Raw genomic sequence first — 17,737 nt, forward strand, 5'->3', positions numbered from 1 at the left:
AAGTAAATGTGCTCACTGGCATGTGTTAGCATGGTATCAAGGAAGTGGTGGAGTACCCTGGATGCAGATGCCTCTGAAACCCAGTAGGTCTTTGGAAAGGACCTGTAGCTATTATTGTTAGGGCGACACATAACTTATTATTCACTGGTATGGGTTCCCCTCTGTCAGTTCTAGCTCTGAGTTGAGGCAAGCACAGCTCAGTGATTTGCTGAAGTATGTCTCTGTCCACCTTGTAACACTCTACTATCTTCAGATCATGTAGCCCCTGGTAGGTTACCCTGGGTCTGTACACTCTTCTCCTCCTCATTGGTCTGTGGCAGTTGTCAGCATTATCCTCCTCTCCACCATTAGCCTCTAGCACATACTGATGGATCAAAGCAATGGCAGCCCCTAACATTTTCCAAGTTAAAATTCCCCTGCATGTATACACCAATAGTGCAGAGTTTGTGGGAAAAACTAGACTATAAGGTGTTTCCATACTTTATACTGTTGTGCTGCTGATGCTGCCTGTATGATTGGCTGACTATGATACATTCCAACTGCCAGCTATATTACTCATGGCTTTGCTTTGGCCACTGCGAGTGTTAGAGGCATTAGTGGTGATTTGTGCATGATTGCCTTTATTCTGTTGTTGCCCTTTTTGTAATTTATTTTTACTTGCATCTCCTCCCATTTACAGCTATGTGGCCACCTGCCAGCTGTGTTATATTTGCATGGCCCATTCTGAGTTGCAAGACTCCCATAGTAGTGATTTCTACTTCATTTCACCTTTATTTTGTGTTATTGCCCTTTATTATTTATTTTACATCTCCTTCCATTTTCAGCTCTGCAGCCACCTGCCAGCTGTATTATTTGCATGGCCCATTCTGAGTTGCAAGTATCCCATAGTTGTGATTTATACTTCATTACTCCTTAATTTTATCTTGCTGCCCCTTATTTTTTTATTTTACATGTCCTCCCATCTTTAGCTCTGCAGCCACTTGCCAGCTGTATTATATTTGCATGGCCCATTCTGAGTTGCAAGACTCCCATAGTAGTGATTTCTACGTCATTTCATCTTTATTCTGTGCTGTTGCCCTTTAATTTTATTTTATATAGGAAGGAGCTGGAATCTGCTACCTAGTGATATAACACTAACTACATCATTGCCACTCTTCAAACAAAAACTCAAAAATTACCTTCAAAGACACTGGCTATGTCCTTGTAGTAAACCTGACTAATCAACACCTATACCCTGTTTTTCTCCTCTTCTACCTTCTTCCTAACATTTAATAATTAGTCGTGTAACTAAGACTATCACTAAACCAAACTTTATTCAATGTATTGCTTAAATCCCTCAAGTCTGATGTAAATTATTGTACTTATCTCTTACCAGAGTGCATCTAGTCTCCTCTATAAGAAAGATTATGTTCTATGTTAACTTTCTGAAGTGTTACACTGTATCATATGTTTTTTAATCCTTTTTTACCATGTAATGATATATTTTCTATTTGTATACGTTTTTGTTTTGTTTTTTTGTTTGTTTTTGTTTGTATTTGTGTGGAGCTTTTCTCCCCGGGCCTCTACTGAAAATGGATATATATCCAGCTAGACTAGCCCGGTCAACAAATGTAAAATAAATAAAATAAATAAATAAATAATTATATGTCCTCCCATCTTCAGCTATGCAGCCACCTGCCTGCTATATTATATTTGCATGGCCCATTCTGAGTTGCATGTATCCCATTGTAGTGATTTCTACTTCATTTCTCCTTTATTTTATGCTGTTGCCCCTTATTTTTTATTTTACATGTCCTCCCAATTTCAGCTCTGCAGCCACCTGCCGGCTGTATTATCGAGTGCTTTCATTGGCCCATTTTGGGTTGCAGACTCCCATATTGCTGATTTGTACAGTGTTTTCCTTGTTCTGCTACTTCCTTTGTCTTTTCCTATATCTTTCCTCTTTGTGCCTGTAAGTAGTGTTAACAGCATGAAAAGTCCTCCCCTGGGTGTGAACACACTCCTCAGTTCATGGAATAAGAGTAAACAGCCTCAAACACACCCCCTCACTTAGCTGTGCTTAGTTAAGTTGACAACAGAGCTACAATGTGCTTACAGCAAGCATGACACACCCCTTTTTCATGTTCCTTGCTCCTCCTGCCTACACAATCATGTTAGAGCACCTACACTGTTAGGTGCAGTCTGACACTTAGAAAAATTCATGAGAAAGTTGTAATTCAGTATAAGTCCCCTCATTAACATACCCCACTGCCTTAGGCCCTAGTTACTGCACCAATCACGAGACTTCTCCCTTAGCAAACACTGTTCCCTGCCAAAGTTTACTTTCTGCATGCCACTGACTATAATGCAAAATGCAGAAAGTTGTATTAATGAGGTTCCCCCCCTCCCACTAGCGTACCAGTTCCTCTGCCTTCAATGGCCGAGTTGAACCAACAAAAATAAAAGTTTATTTGTTTATTTTTTTGACATGGTTTTGCATGCCAATGGCTATATATTTGGCCATCTGCATGCATAACCTGATTAATACATGCTTTCTCGAGTGCTGACTTGCCTCTGTTGTGTAATTTGCAGAAAAGTATTTGGTTAGTAACCGAATACATTTCTGCAACTTACACTGTTCCAGCATGGAGACATGCCACTTTGCTGGATCACTAATCCAGCTCATTTGCATGGTTTTCACCAGCAAATTAGCTGATTAGCATCCAGCACATCAAAACGGCATGTACCTGGATTACGAAGCATCTATTTTCCATGCAGGAGTGGCTACACTGTTCCTGCATGGAAAATACAGCTTTGTGAATCCCGGGGATTGTTTACAGCTCACAGCCTTAATCTTCTGTACTAAATGTCAAATTATAGTATGTATTATTTCACTTTTACATATGCTTACCTTTGCATGGGTTAAAATTGCAGACATTTTCAATAATATCATTTTATTTTGAGTGTCATAATATTATTATTAGTAGTAATAGCTGTAGTAGTAGTTGTAGTAATAGTAGTATTTGCAATAGTGGAAGTACTAACAGTAGGAGTAGCAGTAGTAGTTGTAGTACTAATAGTAGTAGTAGTAGCAGCAGTAGAAGTAGTAGTGCTAGTAGTGTAGCAGCAGTGCTACTACTAGTAGTAGCAGTAGTAGTAATAATAGCATTAGAAGCAGCAGCAATAGTAGTTGTAGTAGTACTAAGTTGTAGTATTGATACTAGTATTGCCAGTAGTAGTAGGAGCAGTAGGAGCTTTAATAGTTGCAGTAGGGGTAGTACTAGTAGTAGTAGTAGCAACAGTAGAAGTATTAGTGCTAGCAGTAGTATTTGTATATTTGTAGTAGTAGGAGCAGTAGTAGTTGTAGTAGTAGAAGTGGTAGTACAGCAGTCATAGTACTAGTAGCATTAGTATCAGTAGCAGCAGTAGTAGCTGTAGTAGTAGTTGCAGTAGTTGCACTAGTTTTAACAGCAGTAGTAGCAGTATAGTTGCAGTAATAGTATTAGAAGCAGCAGCAGTAGTAGTTGCAGTTGTACTGATTGTAGCTGTAGATGTATTAATACTAGTAGTAATACTAGTAGTTGTAGTAGTAGCAGTAGTACTAACTGTAGTAGTAGTTGCAGTAGTGGTAGTACTAGTAATAGTAGCAGTAGTAGATGCAGTACTACTAGTAGTAGTAGCAATAGTTGAAGTAGTAGTGCTAGTAGTATTTGTAGTAGTAAGAGCAGTAGTGGTTTTAGTAGTAGAAGTAGTAGTAGCAGCAGTCGTAGTACTAGTAGCAGTACTAGCAGCAGCAATAGTAGTTGTAGCAGTACTAGTAGCAGTTATACTAGTAGCAGAAGTAGCAGCTGTAGTAGTAGTTGCAGTAGTGGTGGTACTAGTAGTAGTAGCAGCAGTATCAGTAGTAGTACTACTGAAAGCAGTAGAAGCAGTAGTAGTTGTAGTAGTAGTATTAGTTGCAGTAGTGGTAGTACTAGTAGAAGTAGTAGTAGTAGTAGTAGTAGTAGTAGTACCAAAAGTAACAGTAGTAGAAGTTGTAGTAATAGTATTAAAAGCATCAGTAGTAGTGTTTATACTAGTACTAATAGCAGTTGTAGTTGTAGTACTACTAGTAATTGTAGTAGTGGCAGCAGTAGTAGCAGCAGCAGAAGTAGTAGTAGTATTTGTAGATGTAGTAGTTCTAATAGTAGTATCAGTAGTAGTTGTAGTGGTAGCAGTTGTAGTACTAGTAGTAATAGTAACAGTAGTAGTACTAATAGTAGTAGTAATGGTAGCAATATGTAGTAGTAATGGTGGTAGTAGCAGTAGCAGTAGTAGTAAATGCAGTAGATGCAGTACTGGTAGTAGTTGTAGTAGTAGTAAGTAGTACTAGTAGTAGCAGTAGTGTGTTGTAGTAGTAGTAGGAGGAAGAGTATTAGTAGTAGCTGCTGTAGTAGTAGTAGCAGTAGTAGCAGTAGAAGTAGTTGTAGTAGTAGTAGTAGTAGCAGTAGTAGTTGTAGTAGTAGCAGAAGTAGTAGTTATAGTAGTAAAAGTAGTTGCAGTAGTAGCAGTAGCATCGGTAGCTATAGTAGCAGCAGTATTAGGTGTATTAGTAATAGCAGCAGTAGTAGTACTAGTAGCAGTAGAGTAGTAGTTTTAGTAGTAGCAGTAGTAACAGCAGTAGTAGTACTAGTACTAGTAGTAGTCGCAGTAGTAGTGGCTTCAGTTGCTTCACTTCTCAAAGACACTCAAGTACCTCAAAAGACTTTAAACCTTATGCCCCTGTCTATGTTAATATATGTGCAATGAAAGATAATTTAATTGATTTTGTAGGCACACAGACTTTCACTTCTATACTTCTTAACTCATTATTTGTTGCCAAATCACAGAACTGACTGACTTTATATCATCCCATAGGCAGTGCATTCCCAAGTTGTTTGTTAGGCCAAATTTCATTACTGTTGATTAGACAACTTACAGCCAAATAAATGCACAAATAAATAAATAAATAAAATTACCAAATTGAGCAAAATGACTATGCATTGTTTCACCCTCACAGTATAATTGATTTAGCATATAATTCTAACTCCAGAATATACTTTAAAGAAATGATGCAAAGCCTTTTTTGCCTTAACTTATAACAATGAACCTTGTAGTTCTTATCAGAATTTTTACTTCTATCAGTACTGTATCAATACTAATATAACAAAAATCAGTGACATCACTAATTGTCATGTTTTTTTTTTTTTTTTAGGTTGTAAATTTTGGAACCAAAATATGCTAACCATCTTTAAATGTATAAATTGCCTGCATACCATAAGATAAAATGTCTAGATTTAAAAATGAAGTAATATAGACTTTCAAAAATGTATTGAATTGTAGAATAGGTTCAGGCAGGAAACAGAGAGAGAGCAACAGATACATAAATTGTGTTTTTAGTTCCTGAGTTCATATGGCGCTGGACTAAAAGGAGGCAAGAATATTAAGAAAGAATGAAGAAAAAAAATGGCTGCTTATAAGAAGTTATTCTCTAACAATGAAGTACCTAAACCTAGGAAACCGAATGTTTCTTTGAAGAAGGAGGGGAATACCTCTCAACTGTCCCTGATTTTCAGGGACGTCCCTGATTTTGACTCAAATTTTAGCTCTGTCCCTCTTACTCCCTCCTAAAACTAGTGACTTTTGGAGGAAAGGTGATGAATTACACTTAATGAATAATGACAATAATTAAGAGTTGTAGACTTATTTTACTTCAGAAAATGTGTATTAATTCATATGCTCTGATTCTGTCAATATTTCAAGTTAATAGCACTAATATTTTAAAAGTGTCCCTGATTGTCCCTGATTTTTTTTGTTACTTGTCCCTGATTCTGTTGAAATTTGTCCCCGATTGGTTGAGAGGTCCAGACAGACAGCTCATATGTATAGTTTAGGTTGACCAAATCAGCAGCAGTCAATCTTTTTGGCATCAGTACTGACATATATCAGTAATAATAATAATGATAATAATAACACTAATAATAATAATAGCAATAATAATAATACTACTAATAACAATAATAATAATAATAATTATAATAATAATAATAATAATAATAATGATGATGAAGAAGGCTATGTGTAAAGTTCTCAGAGGAATAAAGTTACATATACAGCACTTAATCACTAGGAAGATAATGTCTCCAGCCTAAGGAGAGGATTCTGACAGACATCCAGTATTGACACAGGCTTGAGAATTGTGAAAAGAACTAAATCAGGACAGCATCCCTGTCACCCTTTATACTACTCAGATGTGTCTTCTGTAGCTGTGACATTGTATATAGTTTTACAAATCTGTACTCACAATGAATTATTCACAGAAAGTATCCCTGCTTTGCCTGGATATCAGGTTTGAGGCACTGCTAAAAAGTGCCTTTTGTATCCACATCTGCAACTCAAATGGGACAAAGGTCACCCGCTCCAGGGACCTTAACCTGGCCTGCAACATAAATAGGACCTGCTGGAAAGACAGATATGTCTCTCAGAGGTTACCACTCCTCTGGAATAGGCTACCAATTCACATCAAACAAAGCCCATCTATGACCCTGTTTAAGCATAGCCTAGAAGACTGGATGGGAAGCCATAAATTCCTGCCGGAGATTTCACCTATGACTCTCCTATATATGGGCAGTTATTGTTAATTAAGGTCTTGAGTTTCAGAAAGATCCTTTATATTCGGTTTCTCTAGTATTATATTAACTGCACACGGCTAGGCTTATAAAAACCTATGTGTCAATAGCCCAGTAACCACCTCTGAACCTATGAACCATAAACATAACTACAAAGAACGGGAATTAAAAGGGATGGAAAAAAAATAGAGATTTGACAGTCAATGAATGTGGGTGAAATAGTTTTCAAGTCCTCAAAATTTAGTTCTCCAAAAGATGGGCATTGAGCCAGGCTTTATTATTAAAGTCAAGGCCCATATATAATTTCTTTTTTATACTATAGAGGCCTTTCTTTTAAATATAGTAGCAGCAAGTGCGTGCTAAATATACGTTTCTAGGAAATTTATTTTGTGCTGAAATTGTTAATACTGAAGGTATATGTTGGCAATCTCTGTTTCATTCTGAATCTATATCAGTCTGTTCTATCAGAATACATATATTGCAGCTCATTAAAGCTATTTAATGAAAGGGAGCCAAACAGAACTATAAATTAACTGGTAGCCTTTCTGGTACTGTATTTTCTGTAACACCAGTTTGTCATACTGACATCCACCCCCAAACTACACATCTGATTTATTAGCCTCTTGTAGATAAGAATCCCTGCAGTCTTGCTGAAATCATGTTACATTAATTCTACTCTACCATATTCTTCAGCTGTTTTCACATTCCGTCAATGAACTCCAGTGAAATTTCTTTCCTGTGAGTTTCCTCTGCAAATCCCAGCTAATGCAGATAGTAAGCTCCACTAAACTCTCAAGAGTTACATAGTCTGTTTTCTCTTTGTTTTAGTTAAAAACTGGAATCAATTGTTTAACTGTAGCTACACAAGCAGCACTGTGCTATGGCCTCTGCATACCATTTACTTATTCACCTTGTCTTCTGTCAGTATTTATCCTGAGGTACGACTGTCCTTTCTGACTTGGTTAAGCAACAGAAGTTTATGTATCTCTCTCTCTCTCTGTCTTTCTTTCTCTCTCTCTCTCTGTCTTTCTTTCTCTCTCTCTCTGTCTTTCTCTCTCTTTCTCTCTCCCTCTCTGTCTTTCTTTCTCTCTCTCCCTCTCTGTCTTTCTTTCTCTCTCTCTCTCTGTCTTTCTTTCTCTCTCTCTCTCTGTCTTTCTTTCTCTCTCTCTCTCTCTGTCTTTCTTTCTCTCTCTCTCTCTCCCTCTCTGTCTCTCTCTCTCTCTCTCTCTCTGTCTCTCTCTCTCTCTCTCTCCCTCTCTGTATTTCTTTCTCTCTCTCTCTCTCTTTCTTTCTCTCTCTCTCTTTCTCTCTGTTACTCTCTCCCTTTCATTCTTGTTGTCTTTCCCTTATCTCTCTATGCACTTTAGGGAAACTCAAAGATGTGCATATACACAGAGAGAAAGATGGGCAAAATGACTAACACTTATTGAAATGTACTTTTATATTATGTTCCATTATTGTACTTAAAAATTTGTTATTTTCTGTCTTAAATTCTTTGTGAATTGCTCCATTTACTTATTTATTTTAGTTAATTAATAAAGATGTCTTTACCTGTTTCACCTTTTGTTACACAATGAGAAAAATGTAATTAAAAAAAGTCATGGTATGCACTGGAAGACTGACATGTTTCTCTGCCCCTTTAATTACAGACAACTACTGTGACTTTGACTAAGATGCCATGTTAGAATTATAATTCAGAGCTATTGCAAGTCTTAAAAGAGCCAGCATCTGACCTTTTTTTGAATGTCCTAGTTGTATAGTAACCCATATTTTCATTTTATTTCTTTTCTTTTTCCATAAAAACTAATGTATTGTGAAGAGTTCATTAACATATAACAGTCTTATTAAAAAATGTTCTACCAAGCATCATAGCTCTATGCTTTAAATGACAGTAGATGTGTGTTTAGGTTTTCATCCTGTATTTTAGCTGCAGCTATGTTCTGTTTTCCTTTATGCTGATATTTTAGTAACAAAAATTACAGTATTATGAATCTTTGTCATTCGGTAATCTCATTTTGAAGTGACACAGATGCAAACAGGTTAGTTTTAAAATTATGCTTTCATTGCAGTAGGTTGCCAAACAAGTATTACATTTTAAAGTCATCATTGTGTAAATAAAAGAACTTTTATTTGAGTATCAGTTAATCCAACGTAGTGTGAGTGCCTCTATTCATTATTTATCAACGATTTCCTCAGAGTTTCATTATTTGCAAGCAGTGATCGAGTAACTAACTAGGCCCATGGAATGGTACTTGTTAGCTGTTTTCATCTATAAACCTCTGCTCTAAACTGCCAGAAGACTATGTTCATGCCTAATCAACATATAGTTTCTTCAAATAATTTTTCTTTGCATGTCAGTCTTGTGTTTCTATATTCCGTTTTATAACATAAAAACATGAGGTTGCTGCAAAGCAAGTGGAGTAGAAGTATTGATGCAGAGTTTAATACAATCCCATACTTAACATGTGTTACAACTGGTTCCCATTGCTTTTTATAATCCTGGTCATGCAAAACCTGACTTCTTTCCAGGTTAGAGAAAAAATAGATGTTCTTCGTCTCCCATTGCTGCAGTCCTTACATATGGGTATGCTGTCCACCACGCCACCCGGGCCACAGAAGGGCTAGAACCGTCGGGTCATCGGAGACACCATCAATGCGTGCCAATACCGTCTCGCAAGTCGCGCATGACCGTCGCCATAACCTCAGTCTTTCTTGTAAGCAAGTGCAGCATTTGCAAGTACCGTTCGTGCTTCTGGGTGTCGGTTTTAGGTTTTCAGACTCCCGGAGGAGTTAGCTAAGTACTTGGCACTGCTGGGGACACTTCATCTTTTTCAGTACTCAGGATGTCGAAAATGTTTAAAAACGCTGTGTTTGTTGCTTGTGGGAAACAGATTCCTCAAGGTTACTATTCACTATGCATTCCTTATTCCTTGCCTAGGGCCTGGAGCACGACGAGTGTCGCTGTCAGCTGAAGCTACTTCTTCTATTAGCGTCGGTAAAACAATAACCGGCTGGTGTGCTGTCTAGCGTTGTAATTACAACGTAAAATATCATGCCTCCGGTGACTGGTTTCCACTCACTTTTCAAGGAACGCAAGGAAAAGTCTTCACAGTCCAAACAGGGATGAGTCAGTTGTAGTGACGCCGGGTTCTGTAGCGACTCCGCAGCTACTTCCTACCTGAGTCTCAAGGGGCCTACCTTACTCTCAAGGGGAGCCTTTGTTAAGTAAGGATGCTGGGGGCCCTGTATATGTGGGTGGGGTCTAATGCTAATCTTCCCTGCTTTGGCTCCCTTAGCTAGGGGTTCCAGCTTCTCTGCATATCTGGGTATCAAAATTCTAAGTGAGCCAATTGAAGTAGCCTTTAGTCCCTCAGGGTCCAGCTCTGAATGTAACATTTTTCAGGATTTGGATTTGATGATTACTTAAGTTGGTTCTATGCCTTTGCGGTGTGAGGGTGGAGTTGGAGACAGAGTTCCAGGGTGGTTGCTACTAGAGTTCAATCAATTGGCTGTGTTAGATTCTTAAGATCAGACCTTGTATTGCATGTTGGAGGCTGTGTGGATGCTCCCCCTCAATCTGATGTTGCCAAGGTCCTCCCTTAGAATTTCTTTTGAAAATCTCCCATTCTTCCACTAAGTCTATACGAACCAATTAAGGACTTTTGATTCTCTAGCCCCTAAGTTCCATTAGAATTGGCCTGGCTTCCATGGCATTTCCCCTCTGCTAGATTCCTGTACTAGATGTTGTTGGGGATGTATTTTCTGATTCTGGGAGGCTTCCTCTCAGGGCCCTGTGCTTCCTGGTCTTTGAGTTCTGCTAGAGCAGTACTTGGGAGGCAGTTGATCCCTATCAGGAAACAACTATTACAGCTGACCCGTGTCTTCTTAGGCCCCCAAGGCCCCTTGGCAGTTCCTCTAGATGCTGGGACTTTTCAAAGGAATTGTGGGTTGGCTACTTTGAATAAATGGGTATTAGACACATAATGACCCAGCTCTGAGAACAAATTTTATTTTCACCGTTGCTCCTTTCATCAGTATGCGGATGTGCCTCATCAGCAAGACTGGGCTTACAGATGCAAAGTTCTTCTCTGCTTCAGTTGGGAGCAATGAGAGTACCTTCTGCAGAAAAAGGCATCTTTTTTATTCCGTCTTTCTTAGTGCCAAGAAGGGAAATACTTGAGAGACCAAGTCTTCTTGTGTCCTGGCTGCTTACCTTTCAGGAAATTCCAAAATTCAAGATATTATGACTGGCAGTGCCTATGCTGGGCATCTGATGTTCTCTTGAGGTCCTCTGGATCTCAAGAGGCTATCTTCAATGAAGGATCAAGTCCAGTCAGAGGAAATTCCTGAGACCTTTTACAGCCACCTGCATTATCAGTTTCTCTACCGTTTTCCTTTGAAGCATCTTCTACCCTTGGTATTCACAAAAGTCTAAGGGGATGGGATAACTTCTCAGACTAACAGGAATCAGGAATTTATTTTTATCTGGACGACTGTTTGATTTACAAAACCTCTTGTGCTGGGAGGGCAGGGTCACGCATCTGCAGACTGTAATGACAGTTCGTGTTCAGCTAGGGGATTCCTTGAGCGCAGGCAGTCCAGTCTAGTACCTCACTGGGCCTTTTCAAAAGTGGTGTGAGACTGAATACAGCTGTGGCATTTGGGTATTGGGACAAATAAAAGAAATCAAATTCTATGCTTCCAACATCTATCCAGTATGAGCTGACTGCAATCATGGTCCTTCAAACAAAGGTTTATGGCATCTTACCATTCTTTCACTTCCTGATGCCAAACTGGGAGCAATTTCTTTCTGGAGAAGCGTTTGGAGATAACACAACCACAATCTGGACACTGTCATTGGATTCTACCTTGCATTCGACTAAGAATTTCCATCTGAATTACAGGAATGTCATAAACAAGGGGGTCTCTCCATCCCAAACCAAGTTAAAAGTCAGATAGCTGGATATCACATACCGGAGTCGGCCTTGCAGCTCTGTTTCAGAAATTGATTCAAGACCTTTCATGAAGAGCTGCACTTCACTTTGCATATCAACATGACAAAGTGCTGGCAGTTTGGTTTGCTTTGGAAGTTCAGAGCTTACTTCAGCAAGTTGGTGTTGATTCCGAACGAAATCTTCAACGGTACTGTTCTCAGTCAACACAAAAGGGAGGCTTCTCTTACCTCTGCAGACAAGCAATGCGTATGGGCTTCTTATAATCAACTTCTGTCTTGAACACAGTTTCTGCCAAGAGCACAAATTCTTTAGCAGATGTTCTGAGCAGACAGTCCACAGATCCTCACGGAAGATGGTATTTTTTTCCAGGAGACAAAATACAGTGGCCTACCTTGGGAACTCGAGACATAGATCTATTCGACTGCTCCTCTGAATTTCCAACTGCCACTGTTTTGCACAAAGCACAGAATCCAAACGACAAACCTTCAAGTGCTATCCTTCCGGTTGGAGCAACCTTCGTAAATGCTGCTTTGCTCAAACTTCCAACAAGCTGTTGAAAGTCAGGAGGACAAACCCCTAATGATCCTTATAGCACGGATTGGTGGACGTCAGCATTCAAACGCCTCTATGCATTCAGAAAGATTCATGGGAGGCCTTGGCCATTACCACAGATTCCTCACATATTGTCTCAGGAACCAGATCATTTCTCAATGTTGACTCACAGAATGGCTACACCTGACAACCACTTGCATTCTGTTTTGAGAGAAGGATGACCTTCCTAGAGCCTCAACATAAGTTTTGGATGTTGAAATTGATGCTGGTGCGTCCTAGTATAAAGTTTATGCTGGTAGCAAATGGAAGAGATTTTTCTTTGGAGTTCAGCTAAGGCTTTTGCAACAGTTCAAATGCCTTATGTACACTGCAATATTTGAACTCTTTATTGGAGCAACGTTTCTGCTTCTCTTCCTGTAAGTGCATGCTGCAGATATTTCTGCTCACTTCTCGAGCTTTATTTTCACATCCATTGGTTAAACAATGGTTTTAGAGGAAAGAGCATAAGAGGGACGGAGCTCTACTTAATGGATGGATCTCCTCAGGCATTTTTGGAGAAGCTGATGGCTTATCCTTTTTGATAGAGCAGCTACAGCTGGTGCATGGCTTGTCTTGGAACTGTGCTTTTTTTTATTATGTGTTACAAAAGCTCCAAGGGTATCTGAATTACAGGCCCTCATTTCAGTGGAACCTTTTGAAATGCTTTCACCTTGACAGAGTTTTTAGAGCATTGCAATCCCTGCTTTCTTAACACAAAAACCTCAAGATGATCCTTATGAGTCCAAGGTACCTCAGATTCTGCTTATAAATTCTGTTGAAATGAGGGAAAAGTTTTGCATTCTTTGCCATTACTCACTATTTCCTCACTATTGTTGCATTTTCACAAGGTATTTTCAATCTCAAGGTGCCTTTGTTCATTTGCTTTTGAGACTTTTCATGAGGGAGAAGGATCTCGAAACAGACTATTTCAAGTTGATTGGCCATTATTGCTTTTGTTACTCTCATGTAGCTTTATGTTCCAATTAGGATCAGGCCTCATTCTACTGGGGCTAACTATTTTATTTTTTTTTTGAGAGGAGTAGCTACTAAATTGCAATTAGAGGCAGCTTTATACTTTTCTGTACATGCCTTTGCAATATTTTACCATTTTATTCTTTATCACTATACTAGGCTGGGTTTTTTAAGTCAATCTTGCAGAATTGCGTTAGCCTTACGGGGATGTGCTGTTAATTGGCAGCCAGCCTCCTTTTTTCCGTTGCTTTCCTGGGATTCTACCCATGTGCAGCCTCCTTTGAACCTTCGAAGGGCTTATAGTTGGGTAGGTACCTACCATAAGATACAGGCCCTTGGGATCTCCATTTGCTGATCTACCCCTGAATCTTCCCCTTTTCATGTTTTAGTTTGGGGTTTGGGTGGTGTTTTGTATTCGAGTTCTCATGCAAGAAGACTGAGGGAGTTATGGCGTGGGTGGCCGCATTTGTACTGTACGTACTGATGTCATTACCGGGCGCTTTTGCATTCTTTTGATTCTAAGGGCTGGCCAAGGGGCCGATGGTGGACAGCGGAGTACACCCTATCTTAAGGACTGCAGCAATTAAGATCTCGAACATCAGATTTTGAGGTGCGTACAGCACTGTACTTTTCAGTCACATACACATTAAGTTAAAAAAAATGGGATTAAGTAAATAATAAATGACAATTCTTTTTAAATATCTTTATTAAACATGACATTTAAAAAAGTAACATTGGTATACATACAGTAATAGAAGAAATAACTTAGCAACAGTTCCTTTATTATTTTCATGCAATATAGAATATTTGTTTTCTTTTTGACAATTTTTATCCACTGCAACATAATATGAATTTCTCAGTTACTGCATTCTCTTAATTGCCATTCGTCCTCCTGACCATTACTCTGCATGTAATGTTCTCACAGGTTCCATTTATTTTTTGTGATTTGTTCCTCCCATTTTCTAGGGACACCACCACCAGTTATTTTACCTTGTCACCAGTATAAACAGCAGTGGGTTAGCTTAGATTTTTATTTCAATTTTCTAGTAACTGCGTTTTTGGCAGCCAATAGCATTAAACTTAGTAAGACCTTACTATGTCTAGGCAATTCAGATCCTATATCCCAGCTCCATATATCATCTCCTTAGTTACAATAATTTGTTCCCCCAACATTTCTGACAAAGAGCTTAGTTCATAGTTCATAGATTAGTACTAGGCTAACTGCTCTTGTGAGCCATTTGTTTAAGCCTAGCCAATTATCCCTTGTGAGACTCAAACCCTGCACCTTGTGTTTGTAAGGCAAACACATTAACCATTAGGCCACCCTCCCAACCCTTACTTAGAAAGTAAGTTTTAAAATCTACCAAGTTGCTCCCCACCTCATCCAAAAAAAAATGTTTCTAATTATTTTTTTCCTATCACTCAGTAAGTTTTAAAATCTACCAACAAGTTGCACCCCACCTCATCCCAAAAAAACATGTTTACAATTACTTCTCTCTTTCTTATCACACCTCCATCATTTGTAAGGCAAACACCTTAACCATTAGGCCACCTTCCCAACCCTTACTTAGAAAGTAAGTTTTAAAATCTACCAAGTTGCTCCCCACCTCATCCAAAAAAAATGTTTCTAATTATTTTTTTCCTATCACTCAGTAAGTTTTAAAATCTACCAACAAGTTACACCCCAGCCTATCCCAAAAAAACATGTTTCCAATTACTTCTCTCTTTCTTATCACACCTCCATCATTTGTTGTCTAGCTGAATAAATACCAGTTTCTGAAACCAGAATTCAAGAAGTTGTAATATTGTCATCATAGAGGTTCTTCATGTACATTTATAATACTGTAACCCCTGACTAAGTCATTGGAGTCGGCTGCTGGAGGAGTGGGATTGATCCAGGTTGTGGGACCTAAATTTTTCAGTGACCTTTCAGACAAGATACTGCTACCAGTGAGTCTCTGACATTGACAATAACCATGTAGAACAAGAGAAACATAAATACTTTTGCCTCCTTCTAGATCCTTTTGTCAATTTTAAGTCCCAAACCGAAAAGCTTGCAGACATTTTAGGCAAATAAAAGCTTGGTACATGCAACCTCATACAGTCATACCAAAACACTCTAATCCCCTGGCATGAAAATGCACTAGCCTTAATCTCTTTAAATTATAGTCAAATTACAAAACTACTTCAACGGCAACAAATAAAATTAGCTTGTTTATTCAGCTTGCTCTCAAATCCTAAAATTACTATAGTTCCCTCTTGAAGGCTAATTAGTTGAATATCTTAAGCCTCTCTTCTCCTTGCCTCCTCAGATTCAAACCCTTTTGTAACAATTAATGTGCAGCTCTCAAAAATAAGTTAATAATAAGATCTTTCCCGTTTGACTTTCACAACAACATAGCCTCTTTTTCTGTGTCTATAGAGAAAACCGTTTTGAAAGAAAAGTTTTTCTAACTTAATTCCAGGCAATTGTAATCATGTACCACGTGATAGTCATGAAGAAACTATTTATTCACAGCTGTAGCCCTTATTTTTTGCCCATCTGAAGGACATCTGTGCTTCTATTTGCTTCTTGGATATGAGCTATTATAGCTTGCCACTATACATATATTATTAAGCCTATGGAATTAAAACCTGTCCTTGTATGCACTCTTGCTTGAAAATATAAAAGTCTGTATTCCACATGTTGATTGAAAACACAAACATATGCATTCATGCTCTTCAGAATTTAAAACGAAATAAGGAGAAATTTGAATTTGAGTATAACAGCATTTTGGAAACAGTTTGCAAAATCTAATTTAACCTGTTGTAATAATTAAAATAACCTGCAATAAAACTGTAAAATGTATTATCAGCAAATACCCTTGCTATAAAATGTACTTCTATAGATAACAAGCAAATCAAAATGCATTCTTCAAACTGAATATAACTATGCATGTACTACAGTCATGACTGAAACTAATCCTTGGACAAGTATGCCCTCCCAAGTAATTAGGCAAATAAATCAAACATAAATAAATAAACAGGCAAACAAATATATAATTAATTATGTGAAGGCTGTGCACAGGCCCAGCAATCAAGGAACCTCAATCCTCACCACTAACACCAGTGAGGGGCATCCACATAAGGGAGGATAACAAATACACACACAGTAAAGTGCAATTTCCCTTATGAGCACACAGAGATCACAGTCAGTCTGGGGCTGGTTTCTCCCATTCTCTCCAGATCCCCAATAAGACTCCCCACTAGCAGAGCTATAGGGTCCAGATCTCAGTCTAGTGGGCAAGCTAAAACCTCCATCACCCTCTCTGTCCAACCAGTACTTTGTGTCCCTGCCCAAGTAGCTGACACACACACACCACACACATACACACACACACACACACACACACACACACACACACACACACACACACACACACACACACACACACACACACACTTTGAGATAAGAGTTATAAACAAGCACACAGACACTCCTGGGGAAGGCTGGCACAAGTTCTCCAGCTGTGCCCCTTTTACCCAGACTATACATTGGAAATCACTGCCACCACCCACTAATATTTATCAGCTACTAAAAAGACCCTTATCAAAGGGTATCCAATTCTACTGTGCAATATAATTATCCAAATGGTAGGTGCAACTGAACAGCAAGGCTTATTTGGAGTGGCTTTGTACAGTATCACTATATATATATGCAATGCACTCTAGAGCTTAAATTATCTCTACACAAAACAGCCACAGTTGAAAGGTTTAAAAATATTTAATAATAAATAATAAAAACACAAGACAATACTTCTTTCTACACAGTGCTAGTCAAGAGTTCAGATACAGGAAAATGTATAAAATAATACAGTAGAATAGTTCTGACATCAATACAGAAACAATTGTCTAATCTTCCTATTTCCTAGCTATTTCTAAAAGAGACACTAAAGTCTAATATCCGACTTACATAAAGAACACGGGCAGATACTGGTGAGCTGGATGTTCTCAAGACAAATGCAAAATGTCCTGAGTCTCTCTGTCCTTAAATTGATAACACAGTACTACTGACTCATTTCAGATTACATCATTTCTCTCTGGTTCCCAGGCTAATAGAAACCCAGAGTGTAACAGCCCTTTTGATCTTGAACCTGGTCAAGAAGCTACAGCAATAAAATACATTATATATCCAAATTCTAACAATTAACTCTGGTCTCCAAATAATAGCAAGAATTTCTTCATCCAGACATCCCGACTCTGAGTTTGAGATCAAAGAATTATACAATGCTTGATTTATCAGCTTTCCTCCAGCAGAATGCAATGTGGTTACATTTTTGAAGTTCAACATTTAACAAAGAGAACAAGCATGTGGCTTACATTAATATTTACAAATGACAGAATTATCTACAAAATCCTATCTAGGTAGGCTGGCAGCCTTCACATATCTTCACAAATTAATTAATTAATTCATTCATTAATTCATTAATTAATTAATGTAATTATTAATAAAGACACCTGCACCACTAGTGCATACTTCTCTTTGGAAGCAATTTATATTATAGGACTTTTAAGTCAGTATTCAAGTACAGTGAATTAGTTTAACTAGAATCA

The sequence above is a fragment of the Protopterus annectens genome, chromosome 5.part0 (genome assembly GCF_019279795.1).
Source record: "Protopterus annectens isolate FY-2018-M chromosome 5.part0, PAN1.0, whole genome shotgun sequence".
In the NCBI taxonomy this organism is placed as follows: domain Eukaryota; kingdom Metazoa; phylum Chordata; order Ceratodontiformes; family Protopteridae; genus Protopterus; species Protopterus annectens.